Source organism: Lissotriton vulgaris, chromosome 6, assembly GCF_964263255.1.
Source record: "Lissotriton vulgaris chromosome 6, aLisVul1.2, whole genome shotgun sequence".
Classification (NCBI taxonomy): Eukaryota; Metazoa; Chordata; class Amphibia; order Caudata; family Salamandridae; genus Lissotriton; species Lissotriton vulgaris.
The window spans coordinates 1,576,471,784-1,576,486,938 of NC_141694.1; positions in this window are offsets into that span (position 1 = coordinate 1,576,471,784).

Here is a 15,155-nt window from a genome sequence, read left to right on the forward strand (position 1 = left end):
GAACGCCATTTGAGCTATTTTGTAAGTGCACTTCATTAACATAAGCCCTATAGCAGGCCTTTAGTGCACTCAGACCAACCTTGCAGATTGTAGTTGGATGAACCCTGTATCCATGTAGCCTATACTTCCCCAACCAAGTACAAACATATTTAACCCATGGAAGCATCCTAGCCCAAGTAATTTTTAATAGTTTGACAAATTTATTCCATGGTCTCCTCCTCCAAAGATTAGAGACATGCGGTGTTAGCGGCTCTAACATAGGTGTTGATCGTGGGAAAGGCCCCATTCATTAGGACATCTGCTTGGCAGCCTGAGACATTAGGTCAACAACCAACCCCAAAGACAGAAGTAAAAAACCTCGGAGTGCGGTTCGACTCCAAACTGTCATTTTGACAGCCAAGTCCAGAAAGTGACAGGGAATTGTTTCGGGACAATTAAAGTCCTGAGAAAACTCCTTGACCTATTACCCACCAATGCAAGGAAAACAATAGTGCATGCCTCAGTCACATCCCAGATTAACTATGGCAATGTTCTATATCTGGGTGCATCCAAAAAAGGGCTGACAAAACTCCAGTCAATACACAACGCGACAGCCCATCCAGTGTTGAACCTCCCAAAAAGAACATCCACAATGAAGGCCTTAGTAAGCTTGCATTGGCTACCTGTGGAGCAGAGAATTATGTTTAAGGTAATGTGCTACTGTCACCGAATCCTGTCAAAAAAGGCCCATGGTATCTTCAATCATTGATAACATCCTATACACCAAGCTGGAACCTAAGATCCAAAGACAGGGCACTGATGACTGTGCAGAGAATACAGAAAACGAGTATGGGTACACGCTCCTTTAGATATCTTGCAGCCAAGACCTGGAACACATTGCCTGTAGACATGAGAGTAGAACCCAGTGAAACCACCTTTTTTTAAAAGATTAAGACATGGCTGTTCCCACTATCAAACCAGAGTAGATACACTGGAACTACTGTCACCTGCCTTTAGGTTTTCACTTAGAGTTCCTCCCCTGCCTCTCCGAGAGTGTGCTTCTAGCAAGGGGACACACCGGTTGTCTAGCCAAGCGCTTTACAATGGATAAAAATATAAATGAATCCTTATAGTCTTGTAACTCTGGTGTGGTCCAGAGACAGACCCAATATACTAGTAATTTTAATACGGCCACATCTGCTAGTCTTTTTAACCCAAGCTCAAAGTACAATGGAATAAGAGAAGAGTTTGGTGAAAGACAAAGCAATTTTTTTACAAAATTATTTTTAGCAATAGCTAAGGTCTTGACATCAATAAAACCCCAGATTTCAGGACTGTAAAGCGCCACACTTTGGGCCTTAGCTCATTCACTCTCCAGGGCAGGTGAGACTACATGTAATGATGATATTTGTAAATGATGATATTTGTAAAGCGCACTGTTACCCCATCTCGGGGTGTCCTGGCGCTGAAGACCGCTGGGGAACCCGTCCTGGCTTTCCCTGTGAGATGGTCCCTTTTTTGGGTATCTCCAAGGTGAAACCAGGCATCCCTGGCGTCTGTGGGGGGCCGTTGTAGAGATGAGGCAAGCTTAATGCCCAGAGTTGCCGAGTGTGATCTCTGGTTAGAGTAGGCACCGAGGCGAGAATTATCGAGTCCGCTGACCCTGGTTAACGACCCTGCCGCGTCGGGAATTGAACCCTGGTCCCGGGCCGCTCTCTGCTTCCGGTTCTGCCGTCTCTAACCAGTGAGCCACATCACTCCACTACATACTAAACTAATTGCTTGTGCATTCAGATAACAGCATTTGATCTGTTCTTAAATAAAAGGATACTTTTTTGAGTTGGCCCTGTCACCTAAAATTCTCTATAATCCTTGCCCCTAAGCAATCAAAGCCAGCTACCCTTTCTAATGCTTTGCTGCCAACATTAACACACTCCCTTGCCGAGAACCATAAATATGGTATTGTTTATATTAAATTCCAAGCCCCTAGAACGGCAATAATCCATGAACCTATTGACTAAGATATGTAGGCCCATGGGTGTCTTTGAAATAAGAAGGGAATCATCAGCAACAATTAAAATAGGTATCTTCCTGTTATTCGAATAATTTCTGCAATTTTATCAAAATTCAACTATATCATTATTTATTATTTATAATGAAAGCAATATTGGTGCGAGATCACAACCTTGATGGACCCCACATTAAATTGGGATGCATTCAGTCAACTCTCCAATTGGGCTCCAGCGTACCTGTGCAAACTTTTTCTCCTGCAGTTTGATTGAGAGCTGCACATGATTACCTGTAACTCCCATGTTTAATAAAACATGCCATAGTTTGGAGCATGGGATTAGATCAAATGCAGCTCTTAGAGACCAACCAATCAATTTGTTTAGAACTTGTCTGGCAATTTTTTTCCGCGTGTTGTCGATCAAACAGATTGGCCTATAATTAGAGGGATAGCTTGCATCTCCTTTTTTTATATATGGTTATGATCTCAACTCTCCTTCATGATTCTGGTAATTCACGCCCTGCAGCAATGGCATTAGCTAACAAATTCAGGTAAATCGTCCAAATTCGTGGCTCAGATTTGTATATACACCAAGAATTTGATCTGGACCAGGTGCCTTGGCAAATTTTAGAGCGCCAATGGCAATACTGGTATCATCTAAGGTAAAGGAGACTGGGGTATCACCTATTTCCCACATACAATGTCTGTCTTTGGTGGAGAGGCCTAGCAACTGCTTGGTCCAAGATCATTGTAGTCTTTTGCCATGTAGAGAGCCGTGAAAGGTGACAATAATTTTTCAGGAGATATATTATAATGGTGGGTTTTTCTACTCCTGGGTTAGTTTGGGCTACTAGTTTCCAAAAGGTTCTGTTATCATTTATTTTACTAGTGGAGAGCAGGTCTTGCCAGAGCTTTCCCTCCCAATCCAATTTAGCCTGTTTCAGTCTGGCTTCATAGATAGGTCTGGCTATATTAATGTTAGTGCTGTCTCCTGCTAAAATAGCTGACTGCAAAGAACGCTTGGCCAGTTTACATGTTGAGTCAAAGTATTCTTCCTGCTTTACTGGCTTAGATTTTATATGGGACACATCCTTGTAAAAGAACTTTTGTAACCCTCTGAACATCTGTCTACTACGCTGATGACACTCAGCTCATCCTCTCCCTCACCAAGGAACCCAACATCATCAGTCACAACGTCCAAGAAGGGGTGAAAGCTGACGCAAAGTGAATGAAGAACAGTTGCTGCAAACTCAACTCAGAGAAAACACAAGTCATCATCCTTGACTCCACCCCCTCAGCATGGGCTGACATCTGGTAGCTCCCCATCCTCGGAACCCCACCCACACCAACAGACCATGCACGTAATCTCACCATCATACTGGTGTCATCGCTTACTATGTATAGCCAGATCGACGCTGTATCCTCGGCCCACTTCAACACCCTCTGCATACTGCAAAGAACATTCAAATAGATCCTCTCCAACTCCATAAAAATGGTCATGCAAGCCGTCATCACAAGCAGACAGGACTAAGTCAACACCCTCAATGCCGCAATCAACAAAAAACTCATCCACAAGCTCCAAGTTGTCCAGAGAGCCACAGCCAGACTAATCTTTGACATACCCGGGCACAACCACATCACCCAACAACTCTGCAATCTCCACTGGCTCCCCGTCAAAAGAAGATTTACATTCAAGCTGCTCACACACTTTTACAAGTCCCTCCACAACATCTGACCAGAATACCTCAACAACCGTCTCTCCTTCCTTCAGCCAAGGCCTGGAACGACCTCCTCCTCCACTTCCAGCAAAGCTCTCACTGCTCCAGTTTGGGACCTTAAGACCTGGCTCTTCAGATGAACCCAATGGAGCCGCTCACTCTCACCCAGCGCCTTGAGACCCAAACTGGTGCGTAGCTGTGCTTTACAAACCCCTGATTGATTGATTGATTGATTGATTGATTGATTGATTCATCCTCTTGTACTCTTCTAGAAAAGCAGAATACAATATATATAACTGAAAATATAATTTAGGGTCAGACAGGACTTTGGGTCACTAAACAAAACAACGGCTATTAGTTACAGAGGGAATAGGATGACTGTATGGCAGAGTGTATTTCCTTGTTCTAGTGATTTCCCAGACAGTGTTACCGCCAGAGAGTTATGATCACTATAGGGTCCCATAGTAACTTTCATATCAGTCAAAAGCAATCATAACCTCACACATATGAGAACATAATCAATGACACTAGTACTCGTTCCTCTCTTGAGGGTAGATGCTCTATCAGGGTCAGAGATAGTCTATCCATTACAAGCTCTAAGCCCACTGCTGATTGGTAATGAGGCTAGTTTGAGAGCAATGGGGGAGAAATGTTTTCTTGGAGGTAATGTTAACGATGGGAAACCCAAATACTCATCCTCCTCCTCTACAGTAATCACCTGTGACAGTGCGTAGGGATCGTAGGTAGTATTAAAATCCCCAACAACTATTAATTTTTCATCTGAATGTACAGTTTCTAGAATAGCAACTTGATGGGATATAGTGGAAAGATTTTCAATTGTTTATGTCATTCTGACATAAATATTTATTATGGCCAAAGACTTGCAAAATAGGGTTAGTGAGTTGCTATTAGGAAGGGGCATGTAAAGAGCATCCCTTTCTAAAAGCAAGTTGCACTGGTATGTATGAATGGTTTGCATCTGGGAATGCAGTCGCAAAACACTCGCAGATTACCATCAATTTCAAATTGGTGATGAGCCATTCACAAAGGGTAAGGGCCCCAAAGGGACACCTTCCTCATAGTAAACAGTGGCACAAACATATTTTTGGGGCAGGCAGAGGTCACATGGACCACTGCCCACTGTAAAAAAAATTAAAATAAATCTTTTAATTTTTATTTCTGAAATGCATGCCGTTTTCCTTTACAGAAAACAAGCAACATTCAAAAACAAAACAGCAGGCCACCATCCCTGAGAGTGCCGACCATTCCCAATGGGTCACAAATTTCTACCTGCTTCATGAATATTGATGAGGCAGATCCCTTGTGACCCTTTAGATTTAGCAAACAGTGTCTGAGATATTGTTGTACATCAGGTTTTGGGACTCGCAAATTGTGAGCCGCATAAAACTTCAATTTGTGAGTCGCAAAACGTGACGGTCGTACATGTGGCCCTAAGTTCCCAATCAACAGCACTCCCTTATCATTGCAGTGTGCTTCCTATTTTAAGATTATTGGAGGTCTACCAACATTTCCAGCAGTTTTAGGGGGACCTGCTTAGTTGTTCTAAGTCCATTGTATATTTCAATGCTCTATTCTCTCAAGGAGTCCAGGTATAGGTATATGTTTGGGGTTTATTGATCACCTGTTTAAGAACACTTGGAGCTCTCTGGAATATGGCTGTTTATAACGCATGCACAGACTTCGCATGCCTTTACACATGTACCATTACATCGCAAGTCATTACAGCGACTTGCTGTAGGTGGTGTGCTGGACTTAGAAATACTATTATTTATTATTCCTACTCCAATTCGTGCAACAGCAGGGAAGGTATTGGATTGTACATCCAACACCAGCGTGCCTCCTACAAAGACTTGGGATGTAATGGTACACGTGGTAGCAAGGCTGTTGTGGTAACGACCGCGTTGTAAAGGTATAGCGTTGTGGAGACAGCATTGCAAACGCTGTTTCCCTCTCTCTCTGGTATGAGCTGAATACTTGACACTGCTGATCCTAGTACATTAACAATTGCTTGCACTTCCTAAATTATGTTCAGTAGCAATTATATATATTCGAGTTTGGAAGAAATGAGCATGAATTTCGAAAAACAACTTACTAACCGTTCTAGAATTGCACTTAAAGGGCCATATGTATCAAGGAACCAATTTGCGATTCTGTAATAGCGATTTTTAAGAAATCTCTATTTCAGAATCGCAAAATGGTATGCATCAAGAAAAACACATTTTTTTAGCAATTTCTTGATATTCCTTAATTGCGAATTCGCGAATTGCGAATTCGCAATTAAGGAATACTTTCCCATTCATTTCTATGGGCCAGGAGGCCCATAGTAAGGAATGGGAACTTTTTCTCAATTTGCAATTCGCAATTTGCTAATCACAAATTGAGAATAATTTCAAGGGTGCAGGTGTGTCCAAAGGACACCCTGTTGCACCCCTGAAATAACCATGGGTACACAGGTGGTGCACATACATGCCCTAAGGGCATGTATGTGCGTCACATGGCACTTAGAAAAATGCAAAAATTGGCATTTTTCAAGAAATTCGCAAATTACCACCAACTTGAAGCAACTGCAGGCCAACCTAGCAAAGCAACAACACAGTAAAGGGGAAGTACTCCTCATGGCAGTACTTCCAACTCTTCGTCTTGGCAGGTTCCTTGATCCAAGCAAGTTCTAAAGTTCTGGGTTCTGGGCCCCAATATTTATACTGCATTTCTCTTGGTCAGAGAGTGTCTTTGCTTAGTCCAAACCAGTTTGGTCCTATCTGGTCCAGCTTCCTGGCAGAAGGTGGAGACAAGAACATACCTACTTTGTAAAAGTGGTATTTTCAAACACAGAACATAAAAATCATCTTTACTAAAAGATGCATTTCTACATTCTGAGTTCAGGCACACTAAACGCCATTTCTCCATCTTGTCCCAATGGGGAAATATACTCGCAAAATGTTACAGAGTATTTCCCATTCCATCCTATCGAACAGACAGCCTTTCATTACTCAAAAATGAATCACACTGTATTTCCCTCTCAAGACATCTCACACACACACCAGGACATGTCCTACCTTTCACATACACTGCACCCTGCCCACAGGGGTACCTTGGGCCAACCTGAGGGGTGACTCACAGGAAGTAAAAAGGAAGATTGGGGCTTGGCAAGTGAGTGCATTTGCCAAGACGATATGGCAGTAAAAACTGCACACAGACAGTGCAGTGACACATCTGAGAACCCTTTGAACGGCTTCTTATGTGGGTGGCACAATCAGTGCTGCAGACCCACTAGCAACATTTGATTTACTAGCACTCTCAGTGTACTTTACTAAGGACTTACCAGTAAATCAAATATGCCAATCATGGAAAAACCAATCCATAATGCAAATTACAATAGGAGCACTTGCACTTTAACACTGAACAGCAGTGAGAAAGTGTGCAGAGACACTAAACCAGCTATAACAAAGTCAAAACCAGGAGGTAAGAATGCAAAAAGACAAGGGAACCACACCAAAAGATGCCAGGTCTACCAAATACTTTAAGAAGAATTTGTTGAAGTGACGAATATGATTTCAGGCTTCAAGAAGCCGAAAGATTACAGGATATTCATCTTATTTTATAAAGAGATCAGTAGATGTGGAGTGTGAGGTACCATCACCTCCATCTGTAACTATTGGAACAAATGCCGGTGATTGATTAACTTTTTTAATGCAGGTGAAAAGTTATTGCGCGCTAGGGTGAAACTGCATTAACTGATATGGATTTTTGCAGGCCAAAAACTCACCGACGAGTGTAGAATTCTCTTTAGTGAATGTAAATTTAAATTGTTTTCTTTAGAGAAAAGAGTTGAGTAAACAAGATTGATCAGATAAAGTGTTTAGATTCATGAAGAAGAAAAGAAATTGTGAAGCAGGGCGCATGCTTTCAGGAGTGAGAGGTTTAAGTCATAATGTTTCATGCTGGGATTGGTTGGTTGGTGTGTTTCACACGGTTGGTTGATTGGTGGTCTAAGCTGAACTGCGTATTGGATATTGTTGATCTGAGTTCTGTTCATGGATTGGTTAAAGGAGTTATGAAAATGTAAACTGTTATTTGATTGGCAATTGAGAATTCTGACAAATAATTAACAAAATCAAAACATTTGGGTTTATAAGATGAAGTAATTAATTGGGTCATTAAAATTAAATGTTTGTAAAATTTTAAGAAATGTGTGATGGGGCAACTTAATATTCCTGTTAGGAAAGGCATGGAATCACCTCCTGAGTGTACACCAATTTACATAATGACTATGGATTATGGATTAGATACATGTTTGTGGCTAAACAATGAATGAGAATTATGGAAAATGAGGGTGTATTGCGTTTTCCTAGATTTGAAACTTTTAACACCAAGATTCCAGATCATTGGAGAGGAAAATTGTATGAAATCAAGGCACCACTTTGACTCATGCATTATGAAACCTTACAGACTGTTTTATGAGATGATATACTAGAGGAAATATTGTCATCCTGACCACCTTTTATGACCTATGCAGATCCGGGAGAAGTAAGTGTTAGCACTAGTTGATGTGGCTACTGCTCCAGCGCTCCCAGGTTCACATTCTACTGAACGACCTTTATAGGTTTTGCAAACTGCTCTGACCATAATGAGATGACCAATTGCTGTGGTCCCAAATAATACTGATACAATTGTATTGTCAGTGATACCTACTGCACCACCTCAATTTGAGAGAATCCAAGACGTCACAACAACTCCAGTTGTTGATATGCCAACAACTCAAAATACACAGTTAGTACTGTGGAGACCTCAACCGAATTTACAAGCTTTAATAGATAGAGATGGGACTTTGGTCTTTACGACTCTGTTAGGTTTTAATGAATTTCCTGGAAGTGGAGATGGAGGATTAACAGCTTGGATTGAGGAATTGACTAAGGAAAGAAGGGCAGAGGCTACAGATCATCTGAAATAGGTAGAAATCAAAAAGGACAAACCTTTGCCAATTCCAAAACTAAAATCTGATCTGGAGTAATTGATTAGAGGATATTTAGACTTCGATCATTTTGATTGATGGATCTGAACTTATTTACCTACGTAAAGAAATTACTTGAAGTGCAGCTACTACACACAATCATTTGGTAGGAGTGGTGAGGAAATACAATGTGGATCTTACTAATATTGTGAACTTGCATAGTTACGGGATAGAATTAGATGATCAAGCAAATGAAAACTTGAGAGTTGCAGGGAGGCAAGTACACAATTTGGAATTGATTAAATGCATTCGCAGATGGAGAGAAGTAGAACAGTTGGAACATAGATGGGCAAGAAAACATGAAAAGAAATTGAAGGAAACCAATGGAAAACTGAATAAAGTGAGGAAAGCAATGGAATATCCCCTGAGGGAAGTAGTTGAAGATACATATTCCATGCACCAGAGGTGACCTGGCTGCATTTACAAGTAATTTTGCGAAACTGAGAGACAAACCAGTGCAGTGGTACAATTAGATTGAAAGGTTTTTTAAGATTTCAAAGGTGATGTGGAAGGATCTGGATACATTCTTTAACGTTGCGGTTCCTTGTGGTCAGAATGTAAGATATCAAGACAGTGGCCAAAGTCTGAGCCACAGAGAGAAAAGGGAGCCGGTGTTCCATCACTTGTAGTGTAGGAAAAGTATAAGCCAGTCATACATTTTTTGAAAATGAATATTCCTCTAAAAGATATTGATTGGCTAAAGGTTCAAAGAACAACCTAAGAGTCGAAGGAAATGGTTCATGAATATTACAAAATGTTGTTGCAGGTTTTCAAACAGTACAGTCGAAGTGCATATCCTGAAAAGAAGGCTATGGTGATTTTTGTGTCACAGTTTGTTCTGGGGTTGAAACCTGAAATTAGTTCACATATTACCCAAATGTGATCAGTTGGCGAACAAAATCACTTGATGAGATTCTGCATCATACGAATTATTGCAGTGATGAATTGGACATGAAGCACAGTAAAATAAAGAAGAAATTCATGTTGGCTCAAACAATGTTAGCTCAGAAAGGGTTTCAAACTCTGTCGCTGGCTATAGGTCAGGGAATGATACAGGGAGTTGTTGCTCCCTAGGGAGGGTTTACAGCAAACCCAACTGGTATGTGAATGTCTCTTGAAAGAGGTAAAGGCATTCCGGCAGGTGTGGGTTCCAGAACAGATGTTGCTGCCCTATAGAAAGTTACTATCTGTCACATTTTCAATAAAGTGAGGCATTGGAAAAGAGAGTGTCAATTTAATCCTGATAATATTTCAGGACAAGCACATCATTCTCAGGAAATGACAGGTGAAAGGACACACAAATGACTAATGCAAAACCCAAAGCAGAATCAAAGTCAAATGATACCCATCCTTCTGGGTCAAATTGGGAAACCCAGAATTAACATAAGCCAGTTGCCAAAATTAATTCTATATCAAAGTCAGAATGTAATGTCACAAATTCAGATTATGAGTCAGGATGTGTTAGGAGAATATACCCTGTTCGAGATTAAAGAGTTCAGTTCTGGTAATTCACAATGACGGTGTCTTAGAGTGGAAGAGGATTGTTTACTTGGCCCAATCCTAGAGGTAGACTAAAGTGGCCCAGTTAGAACAGTGGAAGTTCGAGACTTACCTCTCTCGGGAAGAACAATCCAAGTTGTTGGGGTTACAGATAAACAAATGGCAAATCCAATTTCAGAAGAAGTTCTTGTCGGAATAGGGAAATTTGAAGACAAAGTCCAATTTGTTGTTTATGATTCCACCCCAGTAAATTTGTTAGGAAGGGACTTGTTGTGTAAGTTAAATTGCACAATCTATTGCAAACCAGATAGGGTTGATTTTCAAACTCATGATGAAGCAGTTGATTTCAAACTAATTAAACAAAATGCAAGTAGAGGACAGTTTACTTTGTTAACTGTTGCTTAATTGCCAGAATATCGCGGAACAACTGTAAATATTGAAGTTTTGGAGTTTCCAGGGAAAGGTTTTGGACTCATTAAAGGTGTAGAACCAGTACAGGTTCAAATAAAACCAAATGCAATTTTTCTGAGAATACCGCCTTACTCATTGTCAGCCTAAACAAGTGCTGGGATACAACCCGTAATTGAATACATGCTCCAGAAAGTAATTCTAAAAGACCTAACTGGCAGTCCTTGTAATTCACTGATAACAGGGATCCAAAAAGCAAATGGGAAATATTGAATAGTGCAGGACCAGAAAAAATAAACAAAATTGTGGTGCCTTGTTGTCTCATTGTGCCAAATCCGGCTACTGTTCTTTTTGAAATTCCATGTGCTGCAGAATGGTTTACGGTCATTAATTTATGTCAGGCATTCTTCCCAGTGCCCTTGCATGAAGATAGCCAGTTCTTATTTTCATTTGTGTCCCAACAGATAACAATTACATTGTGTTGTGTTCCTCAAGGGTCTACTGAGAGTCCTTCTATTTCTAATCAGATTCTGAAGAAAATTCTTTAGTCTTTGCAAATGCAATGTGACTCAGCTTTAATGCACTACAATGATGACCTATTGATAGCTTCTGAGACACAAGAAGCTTGCAAAAATGACACCATTGCATTATTAAATGGCAGAAAACAGACGCAAAGTCTCTCCGGGTAAACTGCAGTCCTATCAAAAAGAGGTTCATTATTGGGTAAACAATATCATGAAACGAGTAAAGAAGGTGTCACAAAAAAGAGTGAAAGCTATTTTGCAAATTAATCCACCAAGAACACAGATAGTGCTTAGGATGTTTTTGGGAATGGTTGGCTATTGCCAAAAATGGATACCAAATTTTTCAATAACAGCAAGCTTCTACTGAGGTTGACACATCGAGATGTGTCTGATGCAATTCCTTGGGACAACAAATGCACCAAACACCTTCCTAGAGTTGAAAGATAAACTGTGTCACCCACCCCTGCTCTAGCAATTCCAGACTACACCAAATAATTGACTTTATTGTGCATTTATAGATAGGGGTGCACACTCTCAGTGTTGACACAGATGCATGGGGGAGTCTGAAGACACGTGGCTTATTTTTCTACTGCCCTTGATTCTATGGCTTAAGGACTCCCCAGATTCAAAAGCAGTGGCTGTGGTGAGTGTGTGTCTGTAAAAGAGCGGAAATATAGTAATTAGACATCATTTAGTGGTAATGGTTCTGCATTTGGTGGTTGAATTACTGCTCACCAGAGAAACAATACAGTATCTGACGCACAACAGACTATGTATGAAAACCACGACCAGACATCAAGAATGAACTTCTAATTGACCTCACTATGTCTTATTTGTTGATGGCTCATACATGAGTGGTAATGAAGGCACACTGAGAGCAGCATATGCTGTGTGCTCTAAAAATGTAAAAGATTTGTTTGAAGCACTGCAATTGCCTAAAGAAATTGCTGTAGTGAAATGCCCAGGACACCAAACAGACAGTGGATGCGTTGCATCGGCAATAGATATACTGACTCAGTGGCAAGGTATTGTGCCCTGTTAGCATGGACAATACATGGAGGCTTTTCAGTAAATTATGGGTTCACTTACAGATCTGATGAGGAAAGTGCTTTCGCAATGATGGTGGAAATATCTGATACTTGGGAAGAATTAAAGAGAGTACAGGAAACGGTGACAAACTGAACAGATTGGGTGGGTGGATGAGAGCAGGTTGTACGAAAAATACCAATGACATTTGAATGTCAGAAGATGGGAGACCAGTATTGCCATGCACCTTTTTGTTTTCAATGGCTAGGCAACACCACAGATTTACACATTTATAGAGAGGCTCTTCAGACAGAGTTGGTTTAATTCAATATTTCGAATGATTGCTGATGAGAATTGTAGGATATGTGTCACATGTCCACAAATGAGTGTTGGAAAAAATACACCAGTCAGAGGCACACTCTTAGGAAGATCAGGTGGTCCTGTCAACAGACTATAAATGGATTTTATCAAGAAGCCTGTTCAAAATGGGTTGATATATTTCCTTGAGTTTATGTGTGTATTCTCACAATGGATGGAAGCCTACCCAACAAGGAGAAATGCCAGTCAAACTGTTATTGTGAGAAATCATACCTAGGTTTGAAATGGCAGTCCTTCTTGAGTCAGATAGAGGAAAGCACTTCAATAACGAAGTGATGAACATGCTATGTGCTGCATTACAGATTGAGCAAAGGCTTCATTGCATTTATACACCAGCAGCTTCAGACATAGTTGAACAAATGAATGGAACAATAAAGTATAGGTCGGCAAAGTTATGTGCTTCAACATCACTTCAAAGGCCAGATGATAAAATTAGGATTTTTCTCAGTTTAGGAGTAGTAAAGTTGTGACTCCTAACTTTAGGACTCCTGAATGCCTTCTGTGAATACCGAAAGTCTTAAAATTAGGATTTTTCTCAGTTTAGGAGTAGTAAAGTTAGGAGACTTAACTTTAGGACTCCTAAACTGAGAAAAATCCTAATTTTAAGACTTTCAGCATTCACAGAAGGCATTTAGGAGTCCTAAAGTTAGGACTACTAACTTCTGCAATACCAAAATGAGTAAGTGCCTTCTGTGAATACCAAAATGGTAGTAAGTTTAGGATTTTGTCTTAAGTTAGTTCTGTAAATCAGGCCCACAAGCATGATCCAGCTACCACCTATCACACTTGTCAATGCTCCACTACCATGGACACTCCTCTTGCACGGTCCCAAAAACACTCTCAGAGTTACTGGAAGAAGTTAAGTTGTACCAAACTAGATTCTCCTCTGGCAATCGGTGCCCCACCACTGAACAGAGCCATCGCTAGAGTCCAACAATAAAAATATCACTCCAACTCTCCATTAAGCCTCAAAATTAGAGGCACAACCAATGAATAGATCAGGCATCATCCTACAAACATACTCAGTCATATAGGAAGACCTGGCAAAGGTCACACCACCCACAAACCCATGACCCTCACTTTCAAAGAGGGAACGCAAGCAACTGAGAAAATCCAGAAAAAATAAAGGCAAAAAAGTTATCAATGTTGCTACTTCCATTCAAAAGCAAGCACATCATCCCCATTTGGTTAGGAGGCCAGACCAGTACTCAGTCTTTATTATCAGTCTGTACTCGATATTTATTCGGCCAGAGGCGCACTTAGAAGCCTTGGATCCCTTCACAGCAACTGTGTCAATCGGCCATTTCGGGCCACAAGCCCCAGCAACACCTGAACGTGTAGAAGCCTTGGACCCTGATGCAGTTTCTGTGCCAAGGGAACACTCTGCGTCACAAGCCCCCAAAATGCCTGAGTACCAAACCCTCTCTAAGTTTTCCTCTGCCAAAATCATAGTCCTAACAGCTTCACCTAGGGCTTTTGAAGGCACCTCGACCAGACCATTCTCAGTCTCTGAATCAGGCATCAATAACAATTGCAATTACAAAAGACTCCTCTGATGCAGGGGGCAGCAATGCACCAAGCTGGGTCACAGTAGAGCCTCCCCCACAAAATTTAAAATAGTGTCCCAGTCACACCCCTTGGCCATCCAAGCTCTCCAATCCCGAATGCGGCCGCCAGTGGAACATGAGGCAATTTCAGTGTCAATTTCAGGGCACCCAAAACCAGGAAAACATAAGGACGAAGTTGATTCCCCAATATAAATCAAGGGGTTGCCACAGCAGTTTAAACATAAGCGCAGTGGTAAGGTTGCTCACATCATTACAAGCCTTCACCACATCAAGTCAAACAACATGGAAGTGGGTACATTAAGACCTAAACCTGAACATTCTAGGGAACACTGTAGCAACCATTACCTAGTCAGATGAAACCATTACGTCCCAAGTCTGGCAGCACAGGGAAACCCACGACAGCCCACTATTTGAGGCCCCTGCTCCCAACACTGCTAATGACAGACACATTGAATGGGGATTTGTCCAGAGCACCCCACAGCAGTCAGGGAAGGACTACACATAACAAGTTCACTATCTTCACTCAGGACAGAACATTAGCAAGTTAACCCTGATGGCAGCCAGCAGGTCAGGATCACAAACAGCAGACCTATCAGAGCCACATGAGGGGTGCCCCAACGCCTCCCCCCCCACATGACTACCCATGCAGAATGTGTGCCTGGGACGTGAATGGCCTAGGGACAAAGGTGAGGAAGGATGAATATTCATACTTTTTACGTGAACATGAGATCGTAAACCTGCAACACCAATCTTGGGATTTAAGGAATATTTTAATGCAGCAACAATAGAGGCAATTTCGGGCAGGGTCAAAGGGTGCATGGCACTTTACATCTCTGCTCCATAATTGTTTATAGCAAGATTAAAACAAGAAAATGTATAAGGGAAGGAGGGACAGCAACATGATGTATCAGATGTGAAACAGTAATACTGTATTGACAAATGCAGTGCAAGATGAAACAAAGCGCTGGGTACATACGGGGCGGTGTTCTCACAAGACAGACAGGTACCCTTAAG